Source organism: Herpailurus yagouaroundi, unplaced genomic scaffold (genome assembly GCF_014898765.1).
Source record: "Herpailurus yagouaroundi ecotype Mexico unplaced genomic scaffold, PumYag 28, whole genome shotgun sequence".
NCBI classification, from domain to species: Eukaryota; Metazoa; Chordata; class Mammalia; order Carnivora; family Felidae; genus Herpailurus; species Herpailurus yagouaroundi.
The window spans coordinates 165,872,626-165,887,832 of record NW_024412376.1 but is presented as its reverse complement, the minus strand read 5'-3'; the positions used below and the strand labels follow the sequence as shown (position 1 = coordinate 165,887,832).

Genomic DNA, 15,207 nt, shown 5'->3' with positions numbered 1-15,207 from the left:
TACTGCAAACATGGGGGAGGGGCATCAGCTCCATCCTGCCCCTTGAGCCTCTGCTCTCTTCCTGGAGGGCCTCTCTCCAGTACCCCCACACCCCGTGAATCTCTCCACGCAGCCCATGGGCATCCTGTTCAAGGCACCCCCGGTGGACACCCAAGCCCCTCTCAATCTGCTGTTGGGGTAATGCTGTCCTGGGCCTTGAGAAAAGGAAGCAGCAAACCTCACTCCCCTTCCTCCTCACCCCCATTTCTCTCTTTGATCTTCTCGCCAAAGTGGAAAAAAGAAAATTAACGCTACGGAAGGAATTTAAAACGATCAGCTCCGTCTGACTTCCTACATGGGCCTTCCTCGCTCAGGAACCCCCAACTGCCATGATTTTTTTTTTTGTCTTCAGAAGCAGGGTGTCCAACTGCAAGCCCCCTCCATGACCTCCGCCACCTCTCGGGGTGCACGTCGGCATTGCTGCTGACCGCCCCCCACACACTGAGTGCCCGGAGCTGGACCCCTGGTCCCTGGGGCACTGGGGCTCTCCCCACTCCCGGCAACCCGCCTTCCCAGCTAAGGACAAACCACCTTCCTGAGCCAACCCCACCTGGCCAGCGTGACCCCAAGCGTGCCACGGCCCAGAGCCATTTGCAAACCATTGTCACCATCAGGGGAAAACAGACGCAGAGATTTGTGTTGTTGAATCTCGTAATAATCATAATTTTTAAATGGGCCTGTCTTTTTCTTTGATCTTCTAGCAGTTTATTTGTATTATATTTTACCAAAGTGCTGGTCTGGACCGACTGGAACCTCTTGAAAATGGCCCTTCCCCATAGATCATTTGAGCGGGCTGCTGGGAACACAAAGGGAAGTGGGCCATTCGTCCTGAGGGTCCCGCTCTCACAGGTCTGTCCCCACGTGGGGACTCGGGGTCTCTCGTTCTCAAACAGCACAAGGCTCCTTCCCCTCAGCCCAGCCCTCCCCACACCGGACCGCCCGGCTCAGGGACCTACCGGGAGGAAAGGTGAGCTCATTCAGGACGCTGTCTTAGCGCAGCTCCCCTGGGCCTCGGCCCCCAGCGACCCTCCGTGCAGGCTGCGCGAAAGGCCCCGGGGGGGCCAAAGGGGTGTGGAAGACCTGGCCCGCCATCTGTCCCACCCATGGGAGGACGGTGCGCTGAGCCCCAGCAATCACGTCTCTCCGGGTCTCCCCGCCAAGAAGCACCTGCTAGCGGAAGGAGGGCAGTTTGTTTACAGACAGAGGAAAGTGTCGGTGAGGCTGGTGGCCTCTCCGTGGAGTCGCGGACAGCCTGCGATGGATCCCTGGTCACGAGACCCCAGTCCAAACGGCCATGCCGGCCGTGCGGCCCGCGTGTCCACCTCCCAACGTGCTTCCCCACCTGCGGCGGTGGCCGCGGCCCCGGCCTCTTGGCTCTGAGACGTGGTACAGCGTGACATTTCAATCACGCGGCCTTGCACATGGCAATATGCTTCGCTGCACCTCCCGAGCACCTATTGGAGGCCGGTTTCCGATTAAAGCGGGTGTGTGTCCCCCGACACACGGAGGAAACTGAGGCCCAGGGAAAGACCCGTTCTGGGCAAGATCGCAGGTGTTCGTGCCAACACCGGGACCCAGGAATGCCAAGCAAGATCTCCGGTGATTCTGGCCGAGAGGCTGATGGGACACGGGCCGTAAAGCTGACCCCGGAGCGTGGGGGTCCCGGGCACCGTGTCAGCTGGCCGATCAAAGGCCGGCTGGACAGGTATTTCTTGAGCTGCCGGGGTGAACCAGGCTCTGGGCTGGACTCCAGGGGTACAGCCGGATAGAACCCAAGCATCTGCTCCCAGAAGCAAAAGCGGGCACAGCCCGCATCATCCCACACTGGGGAGAGGTATTTGAGGTGAGGCTGAAGGGAGCAGGGAGCAACTGGAGGAAACAATATTGCAGAAAGACAGATACTCTGCTCCCCGAGCCACGAGCAACCCAGGAGCCCCCGTCTCCTACATGGCTCATTCCCAAAGCCACCGCCCCCTGGAAGCCTCCCTGATTCATCCCTCCCCAGGCTGGGTGTGGCACTCCCCTGGGCTCCCACAGCCCTGGCCCCGCGTCCCTAGCAGCCTGGGGGCAGCCTGGGGGCAGGGGCTGTGTCAGAAGCAGCCGCACCCAGAACAGGCAGTGGAAATGCCGTGTGCACCCATCGCATCCATCATTTCAGAGGCCTGGGGCCAAGTGAGAACCCAGGATGCGGGTTCGTGGCCGCCCTTCCCTGGATGGCGAGCTCCCGGCGGTCAGCTTGGCAGGGCTCACATGGACGGTCCACCATCAGCTCCTCCGGGGCTGGAGCAGGACTCTGCCCCCAGCAGGTGCTCTGCGTGTCATACACGAAGTGAGAGCCCCCAGTGCACGTGGACAGGACGTCGCGCTGGGGATTCTGTTTTCTTACTGTGCAGCCTGAGTTCGTTTGGGCGCATGTTTTTGGTCAATCTGTTAAGGATGACAAATATAAAGATGAACTGTCACGAAACGGACACGTGCATGTGGCCACCGCCCAGGTCACAAGTACAGACCGCCGCCCAAACCCTGCAGTTCACGCCCGTCCCGCCCCCGCGGGCGCCCGCGAGCGCCCTGGCACCTTCCATCTGGCGGGTGTTTCTCGAGAGTGCATTGCAGGTCAACTCGCGTCTGCCTGAGGGCTGATAAAGTCGAGCAGCTTTTCATGCGTATTGATCATCTGAATGTTCTCTTGGGAAGTGTCTTTTTAAAGTTTTTTAACCCACTTTCCTGTTTTTTAGACTCAAACGCTTGGTCAGTCATGGGCACGGCCATGAGCTCCCGCGTGCTGGAGCCGGCTGGCTGATTGGTTCTCTCGACGGCGGTTTTGATGGACTGACATCTCCAGCCGTCTACGGTCCAGTCGACGGCGTGGTCCCTCGTGATGCGATTGCCTGTGTGCTGGCGGGGAACCGTTAGCCAGGGTCATGAGCACCCCGTCCTGTCTCCTCCTGAGACTCGGCATCTCTCTTTCAAGTCCGAAACTGCGATCCTTCTAGAATGGAGCCTGGGTATCTACGGTAGACAAGGCTCACTCTCCCCACCGCTGACCCCAGCCAGCGGCCTCTCATCCACCCACACGGGTGTCGACGCTCCCACGGCTGTGTTGCCTGCCTGGGGTCCCCCCTCCCCGTGTCTGTCCTGCCGCTTAGGGACAGGTGTCGGTGCGGGCGGAGGCCCTCCAGCGAGCTCTGCCCCCTCAGGTCGGCTGGTCTTCGTTCTCCAGGTTTCCACGGGGTTTGCAAGCACCTGCCAGGTCCCCCCGCGGAAGACCCCGCTGGGGTGTTCCTGGCAGTGCTCTCCTCCCTTCCTCCCTGCGCTTTGCAGAGGCTGTTCCGTTCCCAGCACTCCCGGTGTTCCTACCGCGGATGAGGTGTTCTGCTCCCCCCTCACGGGTAAGACGTCCGAGGTCACAGAGGACACCTTCACCTGCCGCTCACACCCAGGAGTGGGGAGGGGGCCCCACGTGCGGGCTCCTGCTCCCCCCCCACCCCCGGCCGCTACAGCCCATCACACCATTAGCCCACCAGCACCAGCAGGGCCAACCCCAGCTGCCTGTCCCTTTAGAAAGAGATGTAGATACACGCGTATGACGATGCAGACCGCCCTGTATTCAAGCATGTGGATGTATGTGTGTGTACATGCTTTTACCTATGGAGGAATTTACAGATACAGACACGTGTGCTGCTAGAGGTAAGCCTCCGTAGAAATGTGTAAGTTCGTGTACACGCATGTCTGCACATGTTTATGTAAATGTATGGATTGATCTAATAAAATTACTTTTAATTCTGTAATAAATTCTATTTAAAAATATATTCGTTATTTACGTATGCAATCCTTTACCTAAGTACATGTTTATTTACAGATTTGCATATATGCACGTCTATACACACACACGTTCAAGAACCACAGGAAACAGATACACGTCAGAGACACAGTGGTCCTGCCTCCCTGACCGACCCCGACAAGGGGCCACCGTGTCAATAGGGTTTTTTCGATTCTTTATCTGTGAAGTTGAAAGTGAACGTAGACGGATGCCAGACCCCCCTCAAATTCCCTCAGTGGGTAACACAAGACAGTGAATAGCGGCCCTGCCCATCTCACTGTTTCCAACAAAACATGAGCTTATGTTTAATAATTGTCATCAAAATTAATTTTCCTTGTACTTATGTGGTTTTGGTCAATTGGGTTCTAATAACAAATGTAGGGATAACTAAAGCCAGAAAAAAAAAGTAAGGTATTAGAATATAAATAAGGATCACAGAACTTTTCTTTTTTAATCTGTTTCAATTTACCTCGTTTTGTGCATCACGGAGTGGGTCTGAAGACTCGTAAGTCATAAACAGCGCACAATTTCCAATTCGGCAGTTGGAATCTAGATCCCGTGTGATCTGGTTTGTACCAGATGAGGACAGATACAATTTCCTGCATTATTTTAAATGTCAACATTTAAGGAAAAAATTGTCATATTACCATGCAACACCGTTTAAACTTGGGGTGACAGCTGGGAGCCCCGCTTTAAGATGTGTGAGGAAGCACCAGGGGCACCTGGGGGGCTCAGTCAGTTAGGCATCCGACTTCGGCTCAGGTCATGATCTCACAGTCCGTGGGTTCGAGCCCTGCGTCGGGCTCTGTGCCGACAGCTGGGAGCCTGGATCCTGCTTCGGATTCTGTGTCTCCCTCTCTCCCTCTGTCTGCCCCTCCCCAACTCTCTCTCTCTCAAAAATGAATAAACATTAAAATTTAAAAAAAAATTTTTTTTTTAACGTTTATTTATTTTTGAGACAGAGAGAGACAGAGCATGAACGGGGGAGGGGCAGAGAGAGAGGGAGACACAATCCGAAGCAGGCTCTAGGCTGGCTCCAAGCGGTCAGCCCAGAGCCCGACACGGGGCTCGAACTCACAGACCGCGAGATCGTGACCTGAGCTGAAGTCGGACGCTTAACCGACTGAGCCACCCAGGCGCCCCAAAATTTTTAAATTTTGTTTCCACACTCACCTGAGGGGCAGGCAAGAGGGAGAGTCAGGGAGTCCTGCCCCGGGCCCAGCCATGGCCAGTGAGACCCCATAGCACATTTGGGTTATTTAAACTGCTAAGAGTGGTCATTTATCATAGCACAAGACCCCGCTGCACCGTTTCTGCCCGGGTGGCACCGAAATGCCGTGCCTGAGTTCCAGACGCGGGTTCCCACTGCCCCTCCGCACGGCCACCTCCCACTCTGCACGCCCACAACCTACTTCTCCACCCACCCCACAGCCCGGGTCGGCGACCACGGGGACAGAGCACCGCTCCGACTTAGCAGTGAGACCTTCCCCGTGGCCCCGGCGGTCCTGGGCGCGGCTTCCACGCTAACGTGGAGGGGCTGCAACCAGCCTCAGAGGCGTTGGGGGGGGGGGGGTGGTCGGCACCCAACAGCCTCCTCCTTGCAAGAACGATGTGTGGGGGAGGCACGCCAGGGGCCGCCCTGCCTCTACTGCGTGTGGGGTGTGACCTGGACGAGCCCCATGATCTCTCTGGGCCTCAGTCTCTTCACCTGTGAAATGGGAACGGACACACGGCTGTTGCAGGGACTGGAGCTCCCTGACCAGGCCCCGCACGCCTCCCCCAGCGGCCGGAGGATCGGGCTGACTCACCCTCACAGCTGCCCCTTCAGAGGAAAACGGCCCTGGGTCAGCGCCTGCCCCCCCACCCCCACCCCCCCCCCAATCCAGAGCACCCGCAGGTACAAGCTGGGCCTGCCTGGGTGGCTTGGTTCACACTCAAGAGCTTCTGCGGTCCAGGCCGAAGCGTGACTCCAGCAGAGACCCTGCCCTGTCCTGGGAACATTCCCAACAAATCACACAGCCACAACCCCGGTCTCAGGCTCTGCTTCTAGGGCACCTGGGTACAAGAACAGGCGACACCTGTCCTGTGTTTCCCGAGTGTCATTTGCCACGGGCGGCCCAGGAGCTACAGCCCGTTATCCCACGTCCCTGGAAATGTCTCGGGGCGTCTGATAAGGGGCGCAGGCTGACTGCAGGCACCCAGCTTCTTCCCTGCCTCCTCCAGCCACCCTTTCACGGGGGGCACCTCCACACCGCAGAGAAAACCCAGCTCCAGGGGCTGGAGTTAGATTTACGATGTCATTGTTTTCGGTTACTCGAGAGTTGCGATGACAAAATCTCCGAGTTCTCTGTGTTCTGTTTTCCAACCTCCATGGAAACTCCGCATGTCTGTCATCAGCTCCAGGGAGGAGTGGCTGGCTGGGCGCCCCCAGGCCCTGCCCCTGCCAGCCCTCAGGGCCCTGTGGGGCGGCAGAGGCTGGGGAGGGAAGGGGCCCCGAAGCAGCCGGTCAGCCCAAGGACACAGGAGTCACTCACTCAGAGAGGGACATCCCCACTGTACAGGTGAACAAACTGAGGCTCAGAGAGGGGAAGAGACTTGCCCCAAACCCAGGAGACCAGTCTCAGGACCCACCGCAAAGGGGACCACGTGGGCATGTCACCCGAGGTGCGTGGCACCTACTTCACATTAGAGCTGCTGTCCCTGTCCCTGCAGCCACGTGGCCACAGCCAGGGTCGGCCAGACCCTCATGGCCGTGAATGCTTGAGGGACGGGCTTCCCTCCCATCCACTGTCACTGGGGCTTCCTGAGCGGCTGTGTGACACAGAAGGGACACGGGGCGGCTTCAGGTTGGTCAGAGGCCTCCCGTCCAGCTGGGATGCATCCAGGGACTCCAGTCTGTTCGGACAATGACCTACAACCACAGGCAGAGCCAGTGGCCCCCAGCCGGCTAATAACGGCACAGACATTGGGAATGTGCCCTTCCTGCCTCTCCTAACCCCAGTCACCCTGGGGCCGCCTCGGGGCCCCTTGAAGACAGAGAAGATGCCCCCAACTTCTGAGCGCATGCCAGGGCCGGGCATTTCTGCAGACAGGGATCTGCATCCCGGTGGGTCCCCAACTGGGGGACAGTGCTGCGGGGTGGGGGAGCCCGTGCAGACCGTGGTCACTCGGGCTGGCTCTCGAGCCCTCAGAGCCTGAATTCTTCTGCACACTGAAGGGCAGCCCTGTTCTGGGTAGAGTAGCCTGGGGCAGGACCCAGGACCCCCAGGCAGGGGGCACCTCCCACACCCAAGTTAACTCTTTTTTGATGCAAGAAAGAGAAACCAACTCTACCTGCAGCCAAAACAGAGAGAGAGAGAGAGAGAGAGAGAGAGAGAGAGAGAGAGAGAGAGAGAGAGACAGAAGCTCTTGTCACAGAACCCACGGCCAGGGATGTGTTCCTCGGGAGCTCAGGAACCTTCTAGAACTAGGCACTCTAGGAACCTATGGGACTCTGTTTGCTTAGGTTCCTCCCAGGGTTTGGCCTCATTCTCTCTAGATTGAATCCTAGGGCAGAATAAGTCACTGGCACACGACCCCGGGTTTCTGACGGGCCGGTCTGCCCCCAGCCGGGAACACAGCACAGCCTGGGTCAGGGCACACAGATGAGCCTGGGAGAGGCGTGGGGTGGAGAGACTGCCACTGGGGGGCCCAGTGAGGGACCCCCACCTGCAGGCCCGGGCCAGGTGGGCTCCGATGGGGAAGCTCCCTGGGGCCGGCCCAACAGGAAGGCCAGCCACCCTGTCTCAGGGGCTCCATCGACAGGGCCCCTGGGTCCCCAGCTGCAGCAAGGCCCTCAGAGAGCCCAGAGGGCAGGCTGCCTGGCCGACAGCAGAGTTTTTCACTCAGAGCGAGAGGGAGCTTGAGTTACAGTTTTTCTTCCTGCCCAGAAACGGCTCCCAGCCCTCCACGCCGAGCCTCTGCTGAGCCTCGGCGGGGCGGAGGAAGTGCACACGCAGCACTTGGCCAGTGGTCCAAGCACAGTGCTGGCTTCCCGGGGACCCACCCCCCCGGCCGAGGGAGGGACCTGCCGGCTCCCGCGGGGACCCCGGGATGGAGCAGAGCCCGAGCTCGAGGTTAAATGGGGTGAATCGGTGCCGAGTATGGAGCTGGGCCCTGGCTGCAGAGAACAGTCCTCACTCCCGTCCAGCCTGGGCAGCGGGGCTGAGGGCCCTGCTCCAGGCGTCCGGCCTGGTGATTAAACAGGCTGTTTAAGAAACGGGGCATTCCAGGCCACAGTCTCCGGGGAGGCTGAGGTGTTAGAAGCTCCTTTCGCTTCACCCCTGCTGTTGGAGCTCTGGGCTGGGTCTGCCATCGGGGGTGGCTCACGTGGAGCTGTGGGACACCCCCCGCCGTGGCTCCAGATCTTGGCGGGGGGGGGGGGGCCTTAGGACATTGCTGGGGCCCCATCTCCTCGTAAAGTACCCAGCCCTTCATCCTTCCTTGTCCCGTGTGCACACAAGCCAGACAGCCCGCGGTTCCAGCTCTGGGGCTGCCATTCACTGTGTGGCCTTGGGCAAGTGTCTCGACCTCTCTGTGTCTGATTCCTCATCAGTACAGAGTGCCAATGAAGACCCCCTCCTCTGGGGTTGCTCAAGGATGAACGGCAACAAGACGGAGCGGGGGACCCCGTGACCTCCGCCCACCCCCTCCTCCACCTCCCCTCCCCCCACTGCCTCCAGGGCCACAGAGCAAACCTCGGAGGATCTCCGTCCACCCGAGATCAGCCCCGCCATCTGCAAGCACAGGGTGGAAGACAGCGGGCAGCAGGGGCCACTTCCAAGGCAGCCTTCTCTGCTCTTTGCCAGTGCCCCTGCACGTCCCCTCTGCTCAGGGACCCTCCACCTGACCACCAACTCTGCAGATTCCCACCTGAGCGTCTGGTGCTTTGGACTGGCTCCCGGGTCCCATCTGCCGGGCTCAGGGCTCTGTGTGGGCAGGCGTGATGCTGTTTTATGGTGTGAAATATGTTTGGTCCTCATCCATCCTGGCACAGAGCTCCTAAAACTCTGGGGCTTAAGTGATGACAGTGACAAGGTGTCTTATGCGAGTGAGGTGGCCTCTGGAAAGCCCCCGAGGATGGGGGCTGGGGGAGGAACCGACCATGTGACTGGAGGGTCTCCCCCTCCCACCCCTGCACCCCGGAGGGAACAGGGGCTGGAGACAGACCCCTCGGCCAGGGCCAGTGATCCCTCGGTCGGGCCAGGGTCATGAAGCCTCCGGGACCCACCCCCCAGCCGACCTGGGGCCGCGTGGGAGGGCTTCCAGGGCGGTGAAGGCGGAGCCGCGGAGGCCACGGGCCGGGGGAGGGCGGGGAGCTCCGCACCTTCCTGTGCACCTGCCCCACGCATCTCTCCCGTCCGCTCTTCCAGTGACAGACATCCTCTCATCATAAACCAGCGATCCAGTGCGCGACACGTTCACCCGAGCTCTGCGAGCCGCTCCGGCCAACGATCCGACCCGAGGAGGGGGTCGTGGGACCCTCTGCTCCACAGCCAGTCGTCCTGCAGCCCGAAGGGGAGGGGGCGGCCCTGGGGACTGAGCCCCGGCCCGCAGGGTCTGACGCCATCTCCAGGGAGCCAGAGTCGGACCGAGTCAGATCTGGGGGACGCTCAGCCAGGGTCCACGGAGAACTGAGTTACTTGCTTGGTCGTTCGGAAAACAAAACCTCCACTGATCCCCCTGGAAGGTGGGTGGCGTGGACGCTGGGGGACACGTCTGCGGCATCTGGGAGCCGGGCCAAACCCCACTGCCGCTCGTGGATGAGGAGCAGAGACCCAGCAGGAGGCAGCCTGCCCGGGGTCACACAGCAGGTAACTACGCAAAGCCCGCTCTCCCACCCCCCGCGTCGCGTGCAGGGGACGGGTGTGGGGGGGGCGCGTCTGACCCCGTCCGTCGATCCTCATCCCGATCTGCTCGGGCCTGGGCCCTCGCGCCTGCGCGTGACTGCGGGTGCGTGTGTCTGCGAGGGTGAGGACGGGGGCGCACAGGCCAGCGGCCCCAAGGCCCAACCCCTGTGTTCACGCTCTGACCTGCCTCCCCCCGGGTGTGGGCGGGACCCACACCTGACTTTTCACCGGCAGGGTCCACGGGGGTGACGGGCGGCCGCGTCCAGGGGCACGCCGCGTGGGACCGCGAGTGGAGCAGCTCGCGGCTGTCCCCCTCGCTGGCTCTGAAGAAGCAAGCGGCCCCGTCTGGAGCGGCCCCCGCAAAGGGCCACGGGGCAGCGAGCCGAGGGCAGCCTCCAGCCGACCGACCGCCAGCAAGGAGCTGAATGCTGGCAATGGCCGTGTGCCTGGAGAAGCAGCTGCTTCCCCGGGCGAGCCTGAGCGGAGACCAGGGCCCCGGCCGGCTGCGCGGCCCCGGGGCCGCGCTCAGACTCCTGACCCAGGGCTGCCCGGAGATGACTCGCAGGCGCCGCCTCAGGCCGTTAGGTTCACTGCAGTTCGTCGCGTCCATCAGGCAGCCGCAGGCAAGAGTGCACGCAGCTGACAACCTGTCTGTGGGAAACACGCACACGCCGTCCGCCAGCGCTGCGGAAAGAAGTCAAGCCTGCCCGTCACGGGGACTGCGCCACGGGGACGCTCGGGACGCGGGAGTGTTGTAAAACGCCCCCGGCCTTTGTCACCCGTGCACAGGGTCTCGTTTACAGGTCGAGCCATTGTGGAGACGGCCACGTCGAGACTCATCACAACAAACCGATGGTCTCTGGGGGGAAAACGTCCACGGCCCCTCTGCCGGCACGTCAAGCTGCGTGGGAACAGCCGGTGGGGTTTCCTTCCGGGAGCGGGGAGCTGCCTCCCCAAGGACCCTGCAAGAGGCAGGAAACCCGGCTGTCTGGGGTGGGAGCCGTCCCCCCGGTGCCCAGACCCGGGCGGGGAGCACTGCCGACGGCCGTTGCAGGAGCCACCCGTGCAGGCCTCCGGTTTCGCAGGTGGAGGGCCTGGAGCTCAGGACGGGCGAGGGGTTCGCCTGCGATCACACAGCTGAGCGGAAGCACGACGGGGAGATGCCGGATCTCGGCAGCCAGGCTCCACCAAGACCCCTCCAGCCCCAAACACAGACCGAAGCAGGTGGCGCTCTGGAAATGACGGAGCTCACACCCCCCTCAAATAGCAGGGACAGCCATCGTCCAGCATCCCTGCCGGATAATCCTGCAGCTTCCACTTACATTACCCTGGTGACAGGGTGCTCGCTCCCCGAAGGCAGCGTGTTCTACTTCTTCTCAGCTGTGCTGCCCCGAAAGTGTTTTCTTTCATGGACTGAGCAGAAATCTGTGCCCAGTCTGGTTCCCGCACGTCGCAGAGTCTCACGACGGAGGGTGGCACAGAACGAGCTGCTGTGTCCTCCACTTGAGGCCCCTGGGACTGCCTCTCCTCCCCTACTTGAGCCCCGACATTCAGCCCCAGCCGCTCCTCCTGGGCACGGCTGCCTCCCCGGCCGCTCCCCGGCTGCTCCCCAGCCCTCAGGGGCCCCCAGAGCTGCTGGGAGCTGGCAGGCCCAGCATCCTCCCTGAGACGCCTACTGCCTGGCGGGGCGGGGGGCGGGTGGTGGGTGCTCTCTGCACCCCACAGCCAGAGGGACCTGGAGAGGAGGGGCTCAGAAAGGGGCAGGGGCCCCAGCACACTGAGGGTGCCCAGTATGTGTGGGTGTGTGCGGAGGACTCGACCTCATCAGCCAGGGAAGATCGATACCCTACCTGGTGCCGTCTGCACAGTCCTGCTTCCCGTGGCAAAGGAGCAGAAAAACATAGACTCTTCCTGTCTCCCTCCCTCCCTCCCTCCCTCTCTCCCTTCCTTCCTTTCTTCCTTCCTTCCTTCCTTCCTTCCTTCCTTCCTTCCTTCCTTCCTTCCTTCCTTCCAACCACGTTGGAAGAGTGTTTTTCCCAAGATATTTAATCCCCCGAGCAGCCCTGTGATTGTTTCTCTTGGGCCCGTTTTGCAGACGGTGCCGCTGAGGCCCAGGAACCCAAGAGCGGCCTGCGGTCTCACGCTGCAGGTGGGGCAGAAGCGGCCACGCACTGCTGGTAACATTTTATGCCACTGATGTTCCCGCAGAGGATCAGGGCGGCGGGCCACAGAAAGAGAAGGAACCGATAATATCAAAGCAGATAGCCCCAGCTGGCACTCCCAGAGGTGAAGAGGACAGAGAAGTTTGCCAGAGATGCAAAGCACCAAGTCCCAGAGACCTGAATGCAACCTGCTTCTGAGCTTCCTAGCAGCCCTTGCAAAAGAGGGAACCGCGAAAAGCTACCTGCCGCTCACGTCCTGAGGACCCGACAGGCAGTCCGGGCTCCCACATGCTCCGTGAAGAGCAGTTTGTCACCTGCATCCTGGCTAGGGTGTCACACATGGACAGAATGGCCGGGACTTCTCCTCAGGCAGAAGCTGCCAGCACAGAGCTCAGGGGAAGGCTGGGCCGGGCGCTGGCTGCGGTGGAGCAGGGCCCAGGGGGCGGACCCCACCAGACGGTGGAAAGGACGCGTGGGTGTCTGCGGAGGCCGGAAGACGCGATTCAGAGCATGGGCGTCGGGGTGTGTAGGACCCCTGGGCCCCCGAAAGGCCTCGCCCCACCCCCGCCCGCACACACAGCCACGGGGCCTCCGTCACCCCCGCCTCGGAACCCCCAGCTGTTATGGAGGAATCCGACCAGTTCTCCCTGAGGTGTCTCCTCATCGTGCAGACCAGCGTCTGCATTTCTTTACTCTTTCTGTTAAACAAGAAACCGGCATTTTCGTTTAAAGGACGAACAAAAAAAAAAAAAAAAAAAAAGAAAGGGGGGAGGGCTCTTGAAAGGAAATTTGCCCAAGAATTAAGCCCTACTGACTACCCTAAGAATTTCCAAAGCTTAAAACACCGGCTACAAAGCAAAGTCCTGGGGCAGAAATCGTGGGCGGGTGGTGTAGGCACTGCCGGTGCCTGAGTTCTACCGGACAGTCCTAAGCGCCAGAAAGGGGCCGCCCCCGGCCGGGGACTGGAGACAAGGAGAGGACCCATGGCCGGCGTGAGGAGTTCAGCAAGGGGGCCGAGGGGGGCAGCTTCCCTGAGGGCTGGATTCCTCTGGGTGTTGAAGGGCAGGAACTTGCCAAGCAGAAAAGAGGGAAGGGCAGGTGCCCAGGCCCAGAGGCGCAGCGTCTCGGCCACACACACCAGCTGGACAGCAAGTAAATCGCGGCCGCTGAGCCTGCCGGCCCCGCCCCAGGTTTCTGTCCGCGGGTCTGTGGTGACCCCGCAATTCCGCACTTCCCACATACTCCCAGGCAAGGCCGGCCCTGCGTGTCAGACCACGTTCGGAGGAACAAAGGTCTGGAGCTCCCTGTCCAAGGCACTGGCCACCAGCCATGCGCAGCTATTTCAACTTGGACTCAACTGCACGAAACCAGAAGTTTGGTTCCCCAGTCACAAGGGCCACATTTCAAATGGCTAGTGGCCAGGGGCCACCACGCCAGACAGTGCAGGCCTGGGGCAAACCCCATTGTTGCAGGAAGTCCCGTTGGGCGGAGCAGGTCTAGAGAGTTCAGGGGGGAGGAAGGAGCTGTCCAGGCTGGAGGCCTGAAGGGCAGGACCGAGGGGGGCGCTGAGCTCGAGGGCTGGCCTGGTGTGGAGGGCCACACAGAGGAAGGAGGGTGGACTTCGCCCAGGGGTCCAAGGATGACCGCCAGGCATCACGCTCTGGAAGCTGGCCATCAGAACGGGAGGTCACCTGCGCAATCGTTTCCTTCACAGCTCACAGCCCAGGGCCCTGGACGGCAGCGATCGTGGAGTTAGTCTACGCAGGGCGGACTCTTCTGCTAACAACTATAAACTGGGACACAAAGAACAAGTGTTCCCGGGTACCGGAGACGGGTCAGAACCAGGTGTAACCTGGAAGGTCTATCCCTAACAGAAGGGGAGGACACTGCCCGGGCCGCACAGTGCGTGGGGGTAGAGATCAGGCAGAAAGACGCGGTCTGGCCGCCCTGAGGAGCCCACGGACGGACTTCGGGGCTGCCATACCAACTGGAAACAGAGGGGCAGGCCTGGAGGGAAGGGACCACAGAGGGAGGTGCCCCACAATCTGCCTATGAGCCCCCCTGAAACCCTGGATGCCCCCTGAATTGCACCGAAGCAGGCTGAGGGAAGGAAGGTTCTGGACAGGAGCTAGAAGGCGGCTGAGCATGGCCCACAGCCACTGCGTGCCTGAGGGGAGAGCATGTGGGATTCAAGTCCTGCAAGCCCCCCCCCCCCCCCCCACCCCCCCCCCCCTCAGAAGTAAGACCCATCCCAGGACACCAGGGGGTGGAATGAGGGCAAACCAGAAACAGATCTGCCTTAACAAACTAATGCCAAGCCTCAGGCCTCCACCAAGTCAAAGTGATCACTGATGAACGGGTGCTGACTCAGCACTCTTCATAGGACGATAACAGGATTTATAATCTCTACAACGTATCATCCACACCGTCTGTTACACAGTAAGAACAGAACAATCCAGTCGTAGGAGAAACGGGAAAATGTGATTCACGGTCAAGAGAAAAAACAGTCAATAAAAACAGACCCACAGATGACCCAAATGTTGGGCTGGCAAAAAAGGACTTTAATTTTAATGTTTTTAATGTTTATTTATTTTGAGATTGAGATCGAGAGAGAGAGAGAGGGAGAGAGTGCGTGAGTGTGAGAAAGGGAGAGGCAGAGAGAGAGGGAGACACAGACTCCAAAGCAGGCTCCAGGCTCTGAGCTGTCAGCACAGAGCCCGATGTGGGGCTCGAACCCACAAACCGAGAGATCATAACCTGAGCTGGGGTCGGATGCTTAACGGACTGAGCCACCCAGGCGCCCCAAAAAAGGACTTTAAATCTGACGGACAACGGCTGAACAGACGGAACATTTCAGGAGAAGTTACTTGGAAAAACAAAACCAAAATATTTGAAATTTCAAAAAAATATGTGTCATTGAAGATTAACAGTGTACTAAATGCAGTAGAAGAAAGACCAATGGTTTAGAGACTAGTTAAGATAGAAATCATCCAAGGGCACCAGGGGGCTCAGTTATTTGAGTGTCTGACTTGAGCTCAGGTCATGATCTCACGGTTTGTGAGATCGAGCCCCACATTGGGCTCTGTGCTGACAGCTCAGGAGTCTGGAGCCTGCTTTGGGTTCTGTCTCTCCCTCTCTCTCAAAAATAAACATTAAAAAAAATTTTAAGGTAGAAATCATCCAAACTGAGGCACAAAATTTAAAAAGGTTAAAAAATAAAGAGCCTCAATGACCTGTGGGGTAGTGTCCAGTGATCTCATACACACACATCCCTGGAGTTCCCGTACGAGAGAGAGAG

At 59.9% G+C, this 15,207-nt stretch overlaps 1 long non-coding RNA gene across 1 annotated transcript; it reads right to left on the bottom strand.

The window, feature by feature from the left end:
- Positions 1 to 5,004: 5,004 nt before the first annotated feature.
- LOC121038926 (uncharacterized) lies at positions 5,005 to 11,666 on the bottom strand. The gene is made up of 2 exons (XR_005794576.1): positions 10,491 to 11,666; positions 5,005 to 10,070 (listed from the first exon to the last, which is right to left on the bottom strand). It is a non-coding gene; the product is annotated as an uncharacterized LOC121038926 (long non-coding RNA).
- Positions 11,667 to 15,207: the final 3,541 nt, after the last annotated feature.